Genomic DNA, 18,114 nt, shown 5'->3' on the forward strand with positions numbered 1-18,114 from the left:
GAAGAAAAAAATCACAATGACAGAACTTGGGAATGCTGGAAACATATTCCGAGGCATATGCATAAAGCAAGCATGCATAAAACAGAACAGATCTTACCTTCTTCCCTTTTAGCATCCATGACCTGGGCACAGATGATAAAGTAACCTCTCTCTAGAATGCTGCTCTTGTCCAAGGTCTTGCCTCTCCTTTCTCTGCAAAACATATTGGTTTAATATCTGATCTTTTCAGTGATGGCAGCTAGCTATACTTTATTTTATGGGTTCAGTTCAGCTACCTGATTATATTTCACCATGTTCATAGCAGCTTCTGCCACCACTGTAGAAGAGAATCCCATGGATCCAGAAGTCATCATTATTTTCTTAACCCCATTCACAATTCTCAGTTCCTGTCCAGCTCAGCTCCATAGCCTATCTCCTTCTATATCTTTTACTTCTTTCCAAAGTACAGAACCTCTTGATCAATATACATCTCATATTCCCCTCTATTCTTGATCCTCAGAGGATAATCATCTAGAATAAGATTTGGCCTTTAAGCTCAGGTTACAGCAACTGATGCTTTTTGCTCCAGAAGTCCCTAGTGCTGGCCAGGATAGCAGCTATCATGCTAATACAATTCAGCAGGCTATTCAGAACAAAAGCTGTCTCACTTTAGCAAACTTAGGAACTGGCTTGAATCGTCACAGAGTTTGACTAATGGGCATACATCCATAATTAATATAAGTAATGTACATATGACCTGTTTAAAACATGACTTGCTCTCACACCTAAAATTCACATTTAAATTGCAAGAAATCATCAGGCATCCTAGGAAATATAGGAGGTGAGGGGTTGCTAAAAGCACATGAAAGAGCTCTCCATCTTTTAGAACTTTTTCGTCCCAAGTTGCCTGGTATGTTGCTTAGGGCTGCCCCTCCCACCCACACACTCTGTACCTACATGCCCCAGTGGACGCTGCCAAACACCTCATTTTTTTTTTTTAAAAAAAAAAAAAAAGAAAAGACATGCTTACTACTGCCAATAAAAAAATTAATTTACTGGAAAAAGTCAGAGTCAGAGAGGGGAATACAAGCTGGAACTTTTGGAATTCCCAAAGGAGCTTACAGAACAGTCCTGTTAGGTGACTTGGGGCTACACAGACTTTTTGTCATTTATATTAACAAAAAATCTTTCATTTCTCAGCATATCCAGCAATAAGCAAACAAGGCATAGCATACACATCCAACAGAGGAAGGGATAACAACACCAAGCCAAAGTCTTGTCCCTGTAAAAAGAACAGCTGAACTGTTGCTATCCACCCTCAGCATTTCCTCCTAGCATAGTTCTTGCACAGGCTATTACCAAATAGTCACTATCACCATTCCAGGGAAGAAAAATCAACACATTTAAGACAAAGTTAAACCTAAGACTTAAGCAAAGTATCTTCCCTAGTGCAGGGCTTATAGCAGTCCAGTGTATCCCAAAGCAATCAGTATCAAAGGAAATGAGTGTGCCAACCTTGCACTACAGGAGTTACTGATTAGCAAAACCTCAGCTTTGAGCTTCACCAAAACAAAGTGGGTTAACTCCCCTCCTTTGCCCTCCCACACACACTCTATCATGCAGAGAAGCTGTGGGAATACTGATTTGATCTGCTGCAGCTGCTGTGGTGAGTAAAAGGGCAACAGAGCTGGGCTCTACGACTAGCATGTATCAACTTGCATGACGGTACGATTAACACTGCCTCATTTCCATTTCACCTGAAACCCATGTGCAACTTTAAGGCCAAACATTCCCTTCTTCAATAGCCTCTCACAGACTCCAGGGAATTCGCATATCTTTTTTGTAATCTCTTCCATCTTTGAGATAATTTCTCATCATCACGGTATCCATATTTTGTAAATAATATTGATATGCTTAAGTGTACCTTTGCTAGAAAGACTTTGTAAGACTGTATTATCTGCTAGTTAGGTTATCACTAAGGCTTCTGATTCTAGTCTCTTTTCTCATGTTCTTTGGCACCACTTTACAACAGTTTAAGATCCAAAATTATGGTGGGGAATGAGCCCCATATTCTGCTTGAAATTTATGATATCTACTCCTTGTTGTAAAGTGATCCTCTATCTGGTGGTCTGACATATGAACCTGCAATTTATTTTAAAGGCCTGTGTCTCCTATAAATAACACACAGAGCACTAGGCACTCTATGGACATAAGTGCTTGCATCATCACTTCAGTAATTCAGAACGTGCTGTCCTAAAAATCTGGAATTTCTACTCCTCTCTCACAAATTCTTATGGGTTGATCTCATATTTATTTTATTTATGGGCTTTCTGAATGAACCTGTGATTAAAGCATATGCACACCTCATTAGCATAATGAGATTTTTCTTACAAGCATGTAATGAAAAAGAAACAAATTCATACTATCATTTTACAGATGTACTGAGGAACAGAGAGGATACACAACTGGCTTAAGGCCACCCTGCAGATCTTTATCAGAATCCAAATCTTTTACCAAGTTAAAATCAACTGCTTTAACTTAATGACTTTTTTTTTCCTAACAAAACTCTACTGATATTCCTAGAACTATTCCCAAATGAAATTTATGTGAGAAGAGACTCCAACACCAAAAGATAAAAGGTTGGGGGGGTTTGTTTGTTGGTTGTTTATTTTGTCCGTAAGACCTCTTTCATACTCCAATGGGCAAGACAGGCTTTTTTTTGCATTGGACACTTCAGACACCTGCAGTCTGGTAAAATCAGGTAATGAAAGTCCTCCACAAGATCGGTATTCACTGAAGTGTCTGTGACTTAACATTGCCCCTTTCTCTTTTTCAGGAAAAAACTCTTAATGTTTTAGGTTCTAGACAGCTTAAATTGTCAGACTAGTTTTTATGTTTCAAGTTTCTTCAATTTTTAATTAGCTATGTCAGAGAAGAGGAGTGCAAAAGCAAGCAACAAGAGATGTTAAGGCAGCAGGTTCTCAATGTCACAACCCCCATATCACAGCAGGACATTTCAGCAGCCTACCCTCTTCTAGCTATACAGAGCAGAAAGGCAACTGCAATGTTTCAGCATGACTTGCATGGGTACTGCTCAAACAAGCTTACACTATAGACTTGCAATGAGTTTCACTTCTGTTTCCAAAAGTCCTACACTTTAATTATTCCCTAAGTCTATATGCATAGTACGTATATAGATTAGACCCACTTCACTTGTCTTGTGTGGCCCTCTGACAAAAAAAACGGTTTTCGGAATAATTAGATTTAAGATTATTTTAAACAAACAGTGAACTCATATTCATAAGCTTCTATACTATTCATAGGTATAGCATTTGTATTAAAAAAAGTAATAAACAGTAACTATGAGAGGAATGATTGCAGGAAAAGCTGCTCCCTTTTTCATCTCCACCCTTTCAAAAACTTCTCCTAGATTTCTCTTCTGCATGTGGCAGGCCTGAGAGTGGTACTCTCTCTCCCTTCTGCCTACTACCCATCATGTAATCCAAAGCCCATCTTGAAGCAATGATCATGTCTGTACTGTGCACACTGCAGCATTACCACTAGGACCCAAGATCCATCAGCTAACACGCCAGCTGGCACCTTTCCCTCCCCTCTGCTTTCTTTCCCTGAGCAGGAGAAACCATTCATTGCCTTCTGGGGCTAGCACTGGACCCACACTGTTCTTAGTAATGAATGCAACCTGTTCTAACGAATGTGAAGCTTATTTGTGAGTGTGGAGCTGCACTCAATTGCCTGACATTTCACATTTCTCACCATAAATCTGGGTAACACTTTATTTTAATTACTGGGACATTTTCTAACTTTTATTGTTTCTGGCAAACACAGGCAAAATGAGCTCATTCATTATATAAGGTATGTGAGCTATTTCTTCAGGGGAAATTGTGTTCCATATTATCCTTGCCATCCAACAAGATGCCATTCACCTCTCTTTTAGATGTCGTTAAGTATCACACAGATGGAGAATAATTAACTAATCTTTTCCTGAATGACAGAGCCCTTGGAAGATGATATATCCATCCATCCATCCATCCATCCATCCATCCATCCATCCATCTTTCTGTACTTCTAACACACCCATTAACATAAGTAACTAAGGGGCAATACATCCCATGCCTTTTTCACATCTCCACTCCAAAATGGGAGTAGATACTACCTTGAGATGATACAAAGGAAATTCCAAACTGCAAATTTCAGACCCTAATTTGATTTCTCCAAGGTAATTTTGATCTACATGTGTTACAAAGACCTATACAAGAAACAGCAGGCTGACAAAACCGATGAGTACTGCACTCCTCAGGAAGATGCTGTGTATTAAGGACTAGGCATCAAAGACTGCAGTCAGGGTCCTGGAGAGAACCAAAGGATTTTACAAATGCCTTGAAGCCTCAGTGAAAAACCCCTTTATATTCTCCCCCCAGCAAAGTTCTATAACTTCACTAAGGTGAACAGTACTATAGACTGGAGAGCTTGAACTCCTCTAGCTCTCCAAGGTCAAATCAGTAGACCTGCAGAAAATCACACTTAGCATCTCCGGGCCTTATTTGTCCCACAGCAATCAGTGCCAAATTTCAAATGGAGTCCAAACAAAGATTAAGTTTAAACTCTCTATCTCCATAATGATAATTTAGGGCCAAGATGCAGTAGGTGCTGAACACTCTGCAGGCAATATAACCTATCGCTTGTAAAATCAGGCCATATCTTTTCCATTAGTGAATTCAGACTGGACTGGAGAAATCATAACTCAGGCCACTTCTTTTGACAATTGATTAAGCTTTAGAAGTTGACTCCTGCTCTTGGATTGTGGAGTAATGCCTCCCCCCTTGTCTGTGCATTACATCCCCTCCTCAGACTGTACCTTCCTTGTTCATACTGCTCAGCCTGAGATGATGGAATTGGCCACTTGCCCAGGTGGAGGGGGAAAAAAAAAAAGCAGTTACTGTAATGGAACGGCTTTCTGACTTTTCTGAATACAGTAAGTGAAAATCCCATGCAGATAGCGCATAGCATGTTTAATGACTCACGCTCCGCATTTTCACCAGGGAAAAATTTCAGGCCTGCATTCAGTTAAAAGATGGAAATTTTTATAAAACTTCCATTGTGGTATGTTACCATCTGTTCAGAAATTAACAAAACCAAAATCTAAGTAAGTAAATTGGTTGATTTTCTTTCTTTTTCTTGTAGTAAGAGCTTTCTGTTTTAAAGATAAGATGTGAATCTCTATGGGCGGGTGTGTGAGAACATACAATTCGGTACAAAAAAAAAAGAGACTTCAATCTAATTGCTTGCTGGCTTTGGGCAAATTTAAGTCCTGAAAAGTAAACTATTATAGACATTACGGCCATTTTCTCATACAATGATCAGTAGTGTTTTGTATCAGTCAGGGAGTGCGAGAATTTTGTGTCTGTAAGCATTAGCATGTGCTCAGCCCAAAAAAAGCCTCTAATTTGAACAGCCTCCAAGGTCTTCCGATGAGAGACTTCTTTACTGAAGAAGTGTTCTCTCTCTTGGGAACCAAGCCACTGAGGATTTGGATGAAATGTGTATAATAACACAAAATTTCAAGTTTTGGTTGGAGAAAAAAAAGAAATTGCAGTCAGCAAATTTTGCCCCTTTCCTTTCTCCTTCATTCTTTCTAATGCTTCATAAAAACACATAACTTTTTCCGCCTGTTTTTAAGCAAGAACATATATTTCTTTCTTTTCAGAGAGTTAAATTCTTGGAACTCATACCATTTTCATTTAGCTATTTTTACCCACCCTGCTCTTTCCTGTATCCATGGAGTTTCATCAAAACATTGAATTCCAGTCTCTAATGACATAACCTTCCCCTTTCCTTCCTGTTCTCATGTCACTTCTCATTTTCTCACCAGCTCCATAGCCTTCTCTGATTTTTAGACTTTTTCTACTCTAGGCTTCTTATTTTCTTTATGTACTTTGCAACAGCACGGGCCTCCTCTCTATGGTGGGGAATATTAAGAAGTCACAAACTTCTGCATAAACAAGCAAACAAAAAAACCCCACCAACTACCTCAGCTAAGGAGAACACCTTCTCTTCTTCCCTACTCTAGGGAAAAATCTGACTTCAAAGACCCAGTTTTGTCTTACATTGGCATCAAACTGGAATGATTTGACTATAATCAGTCTATGAGAGTCTTATCTGCCATGTTTAGTATACATCAGCCATAGGACGGCTATAGTGAAATGAATAGAATGATTGTCATGTGAAGTTGAGACAAAGGGACCGTGACATATATCTAACAACTCCACTGATTGTATTTAACAATTAAACGTGAGATAAAAGTGGTATTCAAGCACTTAGTGGATTACTGAAGTTACTTAGTCGATTAGCTGTAGCAAAATATGCGTCGTAGTCTGGCCCTATGAGATCTTTCCACATGCATATTGCACTTTGCTACAGCTGTACATTTCTGCAAGACAGAGAGTTCCTATGGTATGTGAGTTTTAAGGGTAAAGGTAGGAACAGCAATCTGGCATAAACATTCCTTGTCTTAGAAAAATATTGAACTGCAAATGGAATTCATTTGCTGATTTGCAGGAACAATGAAGTCAAGCAACAAACCATATTAAAAAGTATCCTCACAAGTATTTTTGCAGGAGACAGAGGTGTTTATGAACCAAAAAAAGAGGTGTAGAAGTTACAATTGCTCTAGGGCAAATTTTAACTCGTTTCCCTTCCTTATTAGATTTCTCATTCATAAAAAATTGCTAGCTGACTTAGCAGTCATTGCACCACATGGGATTTTAGGTGCTTCTAACCATCTGTATGTATTTTTTCTATTTGTCTAACTAATTTTCCAGTTTCAATTAATTTGCCTTAATTTTATCTCTTTGTCTATATAATTAGAGTTATCTGGAACATCAAGACAAGCCTTTATCTCAGGAGGAGTATGGATAGCATATTTGCTCAGAAGCAAAGAATACAAGCTTTAGGCTATCACAAACTCCATTGCCATTCTCAGCTGGCAATACTAAAGAAAGTTCTTGATGCTATAAATCATGTTTGATCCTGACGCTTTTTTCTAATCGGGATCCTGAAAGTTCAGAGTCCTTCCAAAAGATGTCACTGAAGTTTCCAGTGCTCTCAGAACACAACGTACTCAGATTCAGAGTAACAGCCCTAAGTTAATCAATTTGAGCTCTACACAGACAATATGCCAGGAATCAAAAGCCTGTATATAAAACTGAATCCTGTAATGTGTCAGGTGCCCAAAATTTTCATCAAATTCAATGGCTGAGCCATTGAATGGGATTCAAGGATTAGAACATTAACTTGTACAGAGTTATACCTATCCATAACTTCCCTATGGGAATGCAGTGCAGGAAGATTACAAAACTAAGTCAGCAATTTCTCAGTCCTACAATCTTATCTCTTGGTGTCCAGCTAAGTCTTTTATCAACAGAAAACAGCTGGAAAGCTTTATACAAGAAGTTATGATCCTGCAAGATTGAGAATATTGTTTGCACGATAAGCTGAGAAATTAGGTTTAAAGCCTTTCCTGTGTTTAAGCCTAAGAAGAAAAGCTTGGTAAGATACAGAAATGCCAAGTTTAGTCTTCTTACACATAGAAAATTAACAGTCTGTTTGGATCAATGCAGATTATTTTGTGCTGGCCTACAGAAACTCCATGGGGAGCACATCCAGGTTAAAGAAAGCATGCAAAACAGAGGTATATGATACAACATTTTTTGTTCATACCTAAAAGAGCTCAATGACTAACAACATCAATAATAATGCTTTCTTTGAAATGTTTAGTCTTATCTACATTGGAGTTGTGTATGTTCAGGATTCACCTGCAATTTATCCATATGTAATCTTTTTCACGCCTCCCTTCCCTACTTACTATACTCAGATCATTGACATTTTTAGTAGTTGTAAACAATTACAAAGACATATGGCACGATGGACTTAAGGAACTTCAGAATTGAATCTCTGATTCTTCCCCAGGTTGGCAAGGCCATTTTCAGCAAGTCAATTCTCCCTTCCTTCTTCCATAAAGTGGAAACGCATGAGAGGACTTCCTTTGTTAGAGCTTTACATGGGGCCATATAAAGAGCTGTGTATTACAAGAGGAAACATTCTACTGGATCATGTTTAGCACTAGAAATAAAAGGACAGATTTGTTGTGACCTACGGTGTTACCTACCTTGCGCCATGTTTTTATTCCTTCTCAAACCCAACATCAAAAGGAGCTACCCATTTAAATCGCCTCTGTGAAGAGAGACTCTTCTCACTCAGCAGCAAAAACAATAAGGTCCTTAGAAGGGCTGGCTAGAAAAACTCAACAAGTTCACATAGATGCTTTGCCATTTTTGCCCATTACCCAATGCTTTTCCTTATATAATTGATTAATAGAGTCCCTGAAATTCCCCTGGAGACATGCCAGGCCACAGATCCTGTTCTCATTTTATTTTAGTTCTAGGAAAAGCAAGAAAAAAATTGCTTCTAAAAAGTTTCAGCTACTATTCCTGACACTTTGTTCCCACAGACATCTACCAATAACTGAGTAACTAGAAGGTCCGATTGCCTTGTTTTCAGAGGTGGGCAATGAGTTGAGTTTGTTTGCACTGGTCTCAGTCACCCGAGTGAACAGCCATTCAGATTTTTTTTAATGGATTTTGCTGCTACACAGTTTAAGCAAATAGGAATATGCATTGTTTGTGAAATTTCAAAATCTTATTTGAAAGCACTTCACGTGCACAACAAACACTTCCTTATACCTCCATGTTTCCCCTCCTTTCCAGTGCTATGCATTGCAGTGCACTGGAATGCTGGCTTCCAAAGGCATTTGAAGTGCCCATGAATCTGTCTAAACAAATACATAGGCAGATAATCTAAAACAGAGCATTCCCATCTGTTGATCTCTCCAAAGCTGACATTTGGTAATGACCATCACCTCCTAAAATGCAGACTGCACCTCCAACTGAAGACAGTGCCAAGCATATTCTAATTTTCATTTGCAATATTTAACTTGGAAAGGCTCAGTGACAACTGCAGAGTAGAAGTTAACAGCCAGTTAGAATTGCTATTAGCATGCCAGAAGGAGGGGGGCAGGGAGGGAAATAAGACCAAATTAGCTGTGGTTTGCGAGCAAGGGAGGTCATCTCTGAAAAAATAACATGATCCCAGTGGGATAAACAGTACAGGAGATAAATCAGCAACCGGGCCAATCATGAAATACAGGTTCTGCAAATATTTCAGAGAGTAATGGAAGAGGAGCTAAGGAACAAAACTGTATTGACTGGTTAGATGCAACACACTCATAGGGAGTGTACAGTCTCTAGAAACATGACACTGGCACAAGTTGGTAGTCAACTAACTCCAAGGGATTGCTACACTGAACACAAATCAGCCAATGAAAGATAGTTCACACAAAGCTATGCTTAGTATTTGTGTTGTCAGTGGCTGAGCACAAAGGCCTCTGCACCTCAGCAGAGGAGATTATGTAGCTGATGCTTTATAGTAAGTTGAAGGTTACCTGGTTTATCTTGTAAAGTTGAATTTTGTACTTGGTAAACCCATGCTAATTGTCTTTACTAACATTTGGATTTTTAAGATGATGTTTCACAGACTTGGATTTGGTATAACAAGCTATTTGAAAAGCATAAAGATTTGCCTCAGATGTTCTCAACAATGGACTCTGTTACTTAGGCTCCCAGGTATCACTCACTAGAAATCTAAAGCTCAGAAAGAAATCCAGAAGGTCAATATAATCAGTAAGATTCTGAAAACTTTCTTCAAAAAGTAAGAGAACCTTGAAAACACATACACTCAAGCGCATAAAGGAATAATTTTTTATATACTTTTCATTACACTAAAAAGATTCAAAGACTCTTTCCTCCTTCTTTATTTTCTTCACAAAAAATGAGTCAGAGAATAGATAAAAGCAGCACATTTTCATCATGAAGAGCTGCTCTGACCTCTAGTTTATATTACCTGACTCGGGGAAAGAAGGGGAAAATTTCCTAAAAACATAAGAAAGTAGTAACTGTTAAGTTCAGTGTAAATAAGTAACCAGTTTAGTATTAAAAAAAAAAAAAATCTAGAAATATTTAGGACATGGACTTCAATATACAACTTGTCATGAATGGGATGATACAATCAACAAAAGCTACCGATTTTTCCCCTATATTCCAGATACTGTGCATAGATCTGTATTACTAATTTAAACAAGTCTGAGCTTGTTCTGTGGGAGTGTTTCATGCCATGTGGCCACAATACATGTCCACAACATCAAGTTACCCACTTCTAAAACAGGATGGCTGAATGCAAAATGTCTTGTATGAATGGGTTTTGGCTCACAACAGCTCTTGAACCACAATCAGAAACTGGGAAAGTGCTAGTTGGCCCAGCCAAAACCATGCAAAAGCTCTTTCAACAAAATATCCACGTACAATGAAGTTCCAGAGCCCAGAAACCTTTCCCTGAACTGGTAATTTACCAGCATACCTGTAGCTTCTGATTTCTTTCTGTACTGCTTGCAGAAGTTTTAAGTTTGGAAGTCACTAGGCATATTGGCCATTTCCTGTTGACACAAGTAGTCAGAAGAGGGGAAACATCTGTAGATGTTGCTGTAACTTAAAGGCTATCACGACACAGCCTGGAAAGACAGAACTGTTTCTCACGTGCTTTAACTCAAGGGAAACCTCTGGTGCCAACCTGCTTGACGTGGCTTAACTCAAAGTGGAAAACTAAGTCTGAACTGTCACAGACATTTTACAACATTCCACAAAATCTTTAAAGAAGTACTGGAAACAGGAAAAGTACCAATTTACTGAAAGAACAATGAGGTGGGTTCTAAGAATGAAAGGCAAGGTAGAATATTTCCCGTTCCAAGCACTGAGGTTATTTACCAGTTCAGTAAAGAAGCACCTGGTAGAATATAATGTATAACCTCCATCTAAGGATTTCAACAAGTCCTCCATCAGGGTTTCAAAGCACTTACAAAAGTTACACTGTACTGACAAACTGAGACAAAAGAAAGAAACGAAGTAATTCTCTCAAAAAAGATAGGAGGTCTGGATAGAAGCGCAGATTTCCTGTGCTTTTAACCAGTCGTGAGTGCACTGCCGCATCAAGCCCACGTATGTGATGGAAACTCATCAGAATCAAGGATCATTATGCAAGAAAGAGGACACAAGAACAGTAAGACACATCCATCCAGCAACTCACTTAAGCCACAACTCAGAACAGGAAGTTTCACAGTCAGACTTTCAATTCCCACACCAAGTTAAATTGATCTAAATCAAATACATTTAAAAGAAAAAGCCTTGAATGGAAAAAACAGTCTCTTTATGCCACCCACTACCAGAAAGATGATTGTTCTTGCTTCAAAACTGTCTCTCATTTAAAAGCTACTTGAATTTAGAAATCCAGGAGTTGGATTATTTTCTCTCTGTTTGAATTTCTGCACAGGAAAACTGAGTAATGTGTACAGTTAGCTAAGCCAAAAAAAAAAAAAAGAAAGAAAAAAGGTGGGGAGGAGGATGGCCACTACAGGATTAAAATAAATTTATGCTGATAGAATAACACTGTCAAAAATTCCACAGGAACAAGCATTTTTTAAAGTCTTAAATCAGGTCTTATATTCCATTTTTTTCCTCTCTCAAAAGCTTACTTCTCTGATCCACAATAATTTTGGGACTGAGCCTTTGTGCCTTGACATCAAATGTTGTTGGTGATATTTTCAGCACAGGAATTGCTGGAATGTATCACATATAGTGTCCACTATCCTTTTCCTGTCATTGGCCATGACTAGCTGCTTCACAGACAAGTTTAAGACACTTCAAGAGGCACCAATCCAAAAAAGAAGTCCCTCCTTCACCACCAAGAGTTAAAAGAGTTCTCTTGTTTCCTCTCTGATGTTGCTGTATTTTGTTTTAAAGATCATTACTGTAACAAATCTGGGTGTTCTTGCAAGCCATACAAACATCCCATCGTTTCTGAATCCTTCCACACTCTCAACTGTATATCCAGCAGTACACAGTTAAATATATATATATGTGTGTGTATATTTGTGCTTCATGGTACATGTTATAAGCTCAAGTCTGTGCTTCCACATCGAAAGGGAGCTGAAGCAGGAAGGGTCTGCTTCTGCATTCTCTTTCTCTTTTTTTCTGTGCATTTATTACCAATGAAGGATATCAGACATGACAGCCCTGGAGACTGAAGTCCTTTGTCTACACAAAAGGTCCGGTTCTGTCAGCAAGAGGGTGGGACCTCACTTTTACACTATTTCAACAGTATGTTTCAATCAACAATGCCTTGAGAAACTTCCAAGAGCCACCAGCAAAAGTCAAAGGAATGAGCAATATTAAGACTAACTAGTCGAGGTTCTCTCTGAGAACTCTTTCTGAGAACTACCAAGGTAACCAATTAGGTCCAATTGCATTCGTCATTTAGGCTGGAACACATCTGAGACCATGTAACTTCTTATTTATGGGTCACTTAAAAATAACCCTACAGAAAACAACCATTAAGTTGCTACTAGCACATACTGGATTTGAAACAGCAATTAAAGTTTCTCATTTCATTAGCAAAGCACTCTGCTAGCAAAGCACGCCAGTCCTCACCAAAAGCAAGCTTAAAAAAGCTAGGGTGGAAAAGGGTTACCGACATACATGTTAAAATGTCAACAAAATATGCTGTGCACTCTGTTCCCTAGAGTGATTTTATTATTATTTTTCCACTAGCAGCAATTCCACAAGTACACAGGAGTCAGAAAAAGAAATCTAATGGAAGCAGTTGTGAAACTGTCCCATCTACTTTTACCATCCACATGGAAAAACACACAAAAAGAATAACAGGCGTACGCTGGAAAAAAAACCTTAGATTAAGTTCTTAAACTTCTTTTTTTCATAGTTTTTAAGGAGCTAGAGTACATTCTGAATGTGTAAGTTCTCCAGAAGTACTGTCTCTTTAAAGTCGGAATGTGACTTTTTTTCACTCACAAGAAAAAGTGCAGTTTCCCAGGTTCTTACTGGAAAGTTTTCTTGGGAAAATATTCATTTCCAAAGCATTGTTTTTACACTTTTGGTTCACTGGTTGTATGACTCTTATAATGCTTTAATAGTGTTTTTACTCCACGAATGTTTGTAATAACTTAATCCATCCTATTTCCTACAGTATCTCCTTTTAAGGATAATTATATCAATATGCTTCTGACATTTTGTAATCCAAATAATTTCTTTTTTCTAGATTTTGTTCTCAGTTGGATGATTCAAAACAAGACTTAATTGTACATTCCTGGCCCTCACAATTTTCTGAAAAAGCTGCTGCACAATAAAACTCAGTAAATAACCCAAAAGACATTGGAAACATGGATAATTCTGTGTAGAATTTTGTTAAATTCTCATAGCTTTATTTTCTAATAAGAGAGTTCAAGATTAGCTATAATCTGCTGCATTTTCCAAGACAAAAATCTCATGTATACATCTTGTGTACACCTGCCCTAAGAAAGCTTTCTTTGGTTTGTTTTTTTCGTTAAAAAAAGCTGCAATGGGATGTGTTCTGTGACAGGCTAAAAATATATAGCCATAATTTGTATATGGCTTTTAATAAAGACCCTAACTGTATCTATTTACAACAGTAAACTATCCAAGAACCTAAGCAGATTGAATAGGCTTACAGAAGTCTCTTTCAAAAGCTACATGTGGTCTTCTGCAGAGGAGATATATTCTTCAACTCAATTCTTCCCAAACTTCTGTGCTATTGTGCCACAGTCAAGCCTAAAAAACTTTTCACAGATTTTTGGAACTTAGGAATTAATATACTTTACGGTTCCACAGACTGGTTTTAGATGAACTGATAAACTGAAGTTCATCACTTCAGTTTAGCTCCTCCTATGTACACTAAGGCAAAAATCAGGCCTCCTCTGATGCCTTTTTTGATGCTCCATTTATAATATAAGCTAGCAAAATAGCTTTAACATGTCTGTGGCACTTGATCCTTATTTAGAACATTCTGACTGTAAGTTTTTGTAAATAATTAAATTTAATGACAGTGATATCTAATCATGTCAAACAAGATCTGGTCTTTATTGTGTAAGGTACAACACTGCCAGTAAGCAGTGTTTCATTCTGCTGATGAGTTTGTAAAGTATGGGAGTGATGTAGAGATGGAATGACTCACGTGGAGTTAGTCAAAAGGCCAGCTTCAGGACTAGTGACAAAAGCAGGCTTCTCAAAGCAAAGATCAGACTCCATTGTACTTTTCTGCCTCCACATCAGATTAAAAGACAATATTGCAGACTAACTAGAAACATCTGGCTTTAACTCAGTATTAGCTTTTATTGCTACTTAGACTACAGACACATTCTAAGACAGTTGAAGAGAATTTTGGTAGGCCTAACCTCTATTGTCCTCTCAAAGGTCCTTTGCTTAATATTGAGTGAGGGAAGTGGTAAAGCTGCTTCTTAGCTGTTTATAAAGGAAACCAGAAGATCCTTTGATAAGATGCTATCTTCTTTCCTTCCTCTCACTGTATTCACTGTGCAACAGGGGAATTTTAGCTTTGTGTTCCCTGTCCTGTACAGCAATCAAAGGCTCTAAAGCGGACCTCTCTAGCACACAAGATCAGACTATTACCCATTAAGTCTCTTGTTCTTTGTAACATTAGAGATACTTCTATAACACATCCAATATGTATCTGGTGAAAATTGTTACCAGAATGTTTCAATCTCAAGCTCGCTCTCTCTGTAAATAAGTTACAGAAAGAAGCCAACTGACAGCACTTGACAACATGAAGCATGGTGCCAGAATACAAACCAATAAAGTTTCTTCTTCTTGAATGTGACAAAACGCTTATTTTAAGCATACTGAGACAATAAAGTGCTGATTAACAAGCAGCATGTTCTTCAGTGAAACTTACGCGTGTGTAGTCTCGTGCTAAATGGGGAAGATGCTGAAGGTATGCAGTCACAAGTATGAGAACAGCTCCACACAAACGTACTGCAAGTTAGCTTTAAAGTAACTCACACAGTTACCAGTACCAGACTATCTCCAACTGCATGGAGCATTGACCCAGTGTCATGGACATATTTTTCTGAACTCATTAAGTGTAAATACATGTGTAGGGTTTATTTCTCAAATAGCTAGCTTATAGCTGTCTCAGATACATCTGTAGTCATGTCTTTGCTACCTTATCCTGATACAAATGGGTATATTGAGTCTTCAGAGATGGCTAGTGAATGATTACTTAGCTAGAATTATGGTTCTCTATTCGTAGATAGCCTAATCACACGTTAACACTGTGTTCTGCAGAAATTAATATAGACAAAGCTGAAAATAATACTCACCCACAGAGTCTAAAAATAAGCACCAAAATTTCCCCTCCTCGTTTCTTTCTGATTTTTGTTTCCCCTCAGGTGATGACACCATTCTCCTTTCCGGCTGTCCTGAAACACATCATGTGCTCTGGGTCACAGACTGTTCTGGGGAACTTCTTTTTTATGTAGGCTTATAGTTTTGGTATGTATTGTGTGAGGCAAATCAAGGGTCTGTTATTAGAATAAACAACAGAAGACACTGATTTATCACAGCCTCCAAGAATCAGATACCTAGAAACATATTTAAGTAAATATAAATAAGATAGGAAGCATAGGCACAAGTGTGATACGCGCTAATTACAGTAAATGTGGTGTTTTCAGCTGCACTACCACGAAGAAATATACTCCTTCAGAGTATTTTTGGTATGACAGACTCCGTTTATTTTAGCCCTGCAGCTCAGCCCATTTCAGACTTCTAAAAACAAGCCAATTAAAATACCAGAAGCTTATTGAATATTGATTGCTTTAGACTATGCAATTTAATGCAGCCCTGTTTCATGCAAACACAGGAATTTTGAGAGCACAAGATCCTTAAAATCAGTAAAAAGGGTAATAATTTAACAGGAGCACTGCAGAAAATACTTGCAGTTCCTGCCAAGCAGACAAGCTTTCCAACAAGAGGACAAATGGAGAGGAGTCCAAATGAAACCACCTGACAATGAGGAGTAACAATCCTAGTTTTAGGGCAGTTTCATACATACTTCTGCAGTACTGGTATGTCCTCATACATATACTTTATGAACTAATAAATTCTCTAAACACATCTTATGAGGCAAGTATAACAAGTTTCCATCTCCCAGGTGAAAAAACTGAGGTCAGTACGTGTGAATACAGATGGAGCTGGTTCTAGAAGTGGGATGAAAAAACTGGAGTTCTGGGATTATGCTCCGGACTTGCTACTTTTGTGGTATTTAATTTAGAGAATTTGTTGAAGGGAAGGGAGAAGAATCAGTTTTTCATTACACATTATGTATATATGCATGCAGTCCCTGACATAATGTGTCCCCAACCTGGTCTAAGACCTACCTCAGCGCACACAGTAAAACTCCTCATGCCTAGAGCACTGAAGCAGAAATCCATGGTGGCGATTCTCTGCATGGAGGGCACGCTGCACACCATAGGAATAATGTCATGCTGCCAGATGCATGCTCCATTACATTCTTCTAGTCCTGAAGGAAAAACACTTTAAATTCAGTAATATATAATATTCCTGTTAATGTGAGACAGGAGACTGGCAACATGCCACTAACAGAGCCAAGCAATGGAAAAAACAGAACTAGTACAGTCTCACAATCTGAAGCAGACAGACCTATTGTAAGCTGTCTCCATCCTTGGGGCTGGATGGTCCAGGCTGATTTATGAGCACAATATTTACAACTAACACACATGAAACACATTATGAGTAAAAATAAATCTCCTAACATGCACAGAGAACAGCTAAGATAAAAGAATGCATATGGTAAACTAGGTGAATGTTTGTCATTAAAAGTGTGGTACCAAAGCCAGAGCACGTCTTTGGGGCAAAGGAGACTGTATATTTGCACTCGTGTTTATCAATACTCTGGAAGACACAAGCTATTAGGCAAGGACTTTCAGAAAGATGTCCCATCTTTTTATTTTTTCTAGTGAATTCAAAGCTGATGAAAGACACTGTGTTGAAAGCCCTAGGGAGTAAAATGCTGCTTGAAAGGAAGATTAGTCTTATGCCTATGCAAAGACCCAGTGAACAACAGGCTGGAGTTCAGTTCCCAGGTCTTGCATTATCTCAGGCAATATCCTTAACTTTTGTGCATCTGTGTTCCATGTCATAAACAGATGTAAGTATGAAATAAGATAAGAAAGGGCTACTTTAAGGCCAGAAGGGACCATTGTAATTAAGTGTTCTGACTTACTGCATCTCACTACAGGCAGTAGAAATTCCCTGAATTAATTCCTAAATTAAATCATTACTGAACAGATAAACTCTTTAGAAAAACAACCATCCCTTACTAAATGATGTGACTAGCAAATGGGGATGTCAATTCTAGCTCCTCTGTAATTAAAAAAAACAAAACCCACTCCCAAAAGAACTGATGACAATTTCCTGCTGATCACTCCTGCCTTTTGAACCTTGTACGGCAGACTACATCAAGCAGGCTTCTCTAAATCTCATTTGGTTGTACAGAGAATGTGAGGCAGCTATCACTTAAATGCATCTATATTTGACATTTCTGCCTACAAAGCTGCATTGGTCTTAGATCGTATCTCATCATGTCCAGCCAATCCAATTAGGACAAAACAGCTGTAAGGACCTGGATTCAGCTCTTCCGTTGACACTAAGGTTTAACAGCGCCATTTTTTTTTGCAGCTTTTTGTGATTTTGACTCTTGCCCTGTGGGATCTGGATAGAAGCTAACCAACTCATTTTATACAGGGCACAGCCACAGAGAGCTGTGAAGCTACTACTTTTCCTCACAATCTTCCGACAAAACGTCTGATTCCAGTATGGTAGGAGATACTAATAAAAATAGGCTAATAATGGAACCAGTCTGTGGTACGAAACAAAGTAACTACTTTAGCTAACTAAACATACTTCCTGTCCTAAACCAGCATCACAACATGTTGTTTCAATTACTACACATCTCTTTCAGAGTAATTCCTGTTGATTAAAAGGGAGCAATCAAATTTCTACAAGAGCAGCACAGGTGAATTGAAGGAACGGCAAAGTGGATTTGGGGAACAGGAGAGGTCATCTGGGGAAAATACACCAAAATCAGCCCAATTTTAAATTC

At 38.4% G+C, this 18,114-nt stretch overlaps 1 long non-coding RNA gene across 1 annotated transcript; it reads right to left on the reverse strand.

Moving 5' to 3' along the window:
• Window positions 1-97: 97 nt before the first annotated feature.
• LOC142092357 (uncharacterized) lies at window positions 98-16,485 on the reverse strand. The gene is made up of 3 exons (XR_012677029.1): window positions 16,370-16,485; window positions 15,314-15,412; window positions 98-192 (listed from the first exon to the last, which is right to left on the reverse strand). It is a non-coding gene; the product is annotated as an uncharacterized LOC142092357 (long non-coding RNA).
• Between the last annotated feature and the right edge of the window lie 1,629 nt (window positions 16,486-18,114).

This window comes from Calonectris borealis, chromosome 23 (genome assembly GCF_964195595.1).
Source record: "Calonectris borealis chromosome 23, bCalBor7.hap1.2, whole genome shotgun sequence".
Taxonomy (NCBI): domain Eukaryota; kingdom Metazoa; phylum Chordata; class Aves; order Procellariiformes; family Procellariidae; genus Calonectris; species Calonectris borealis.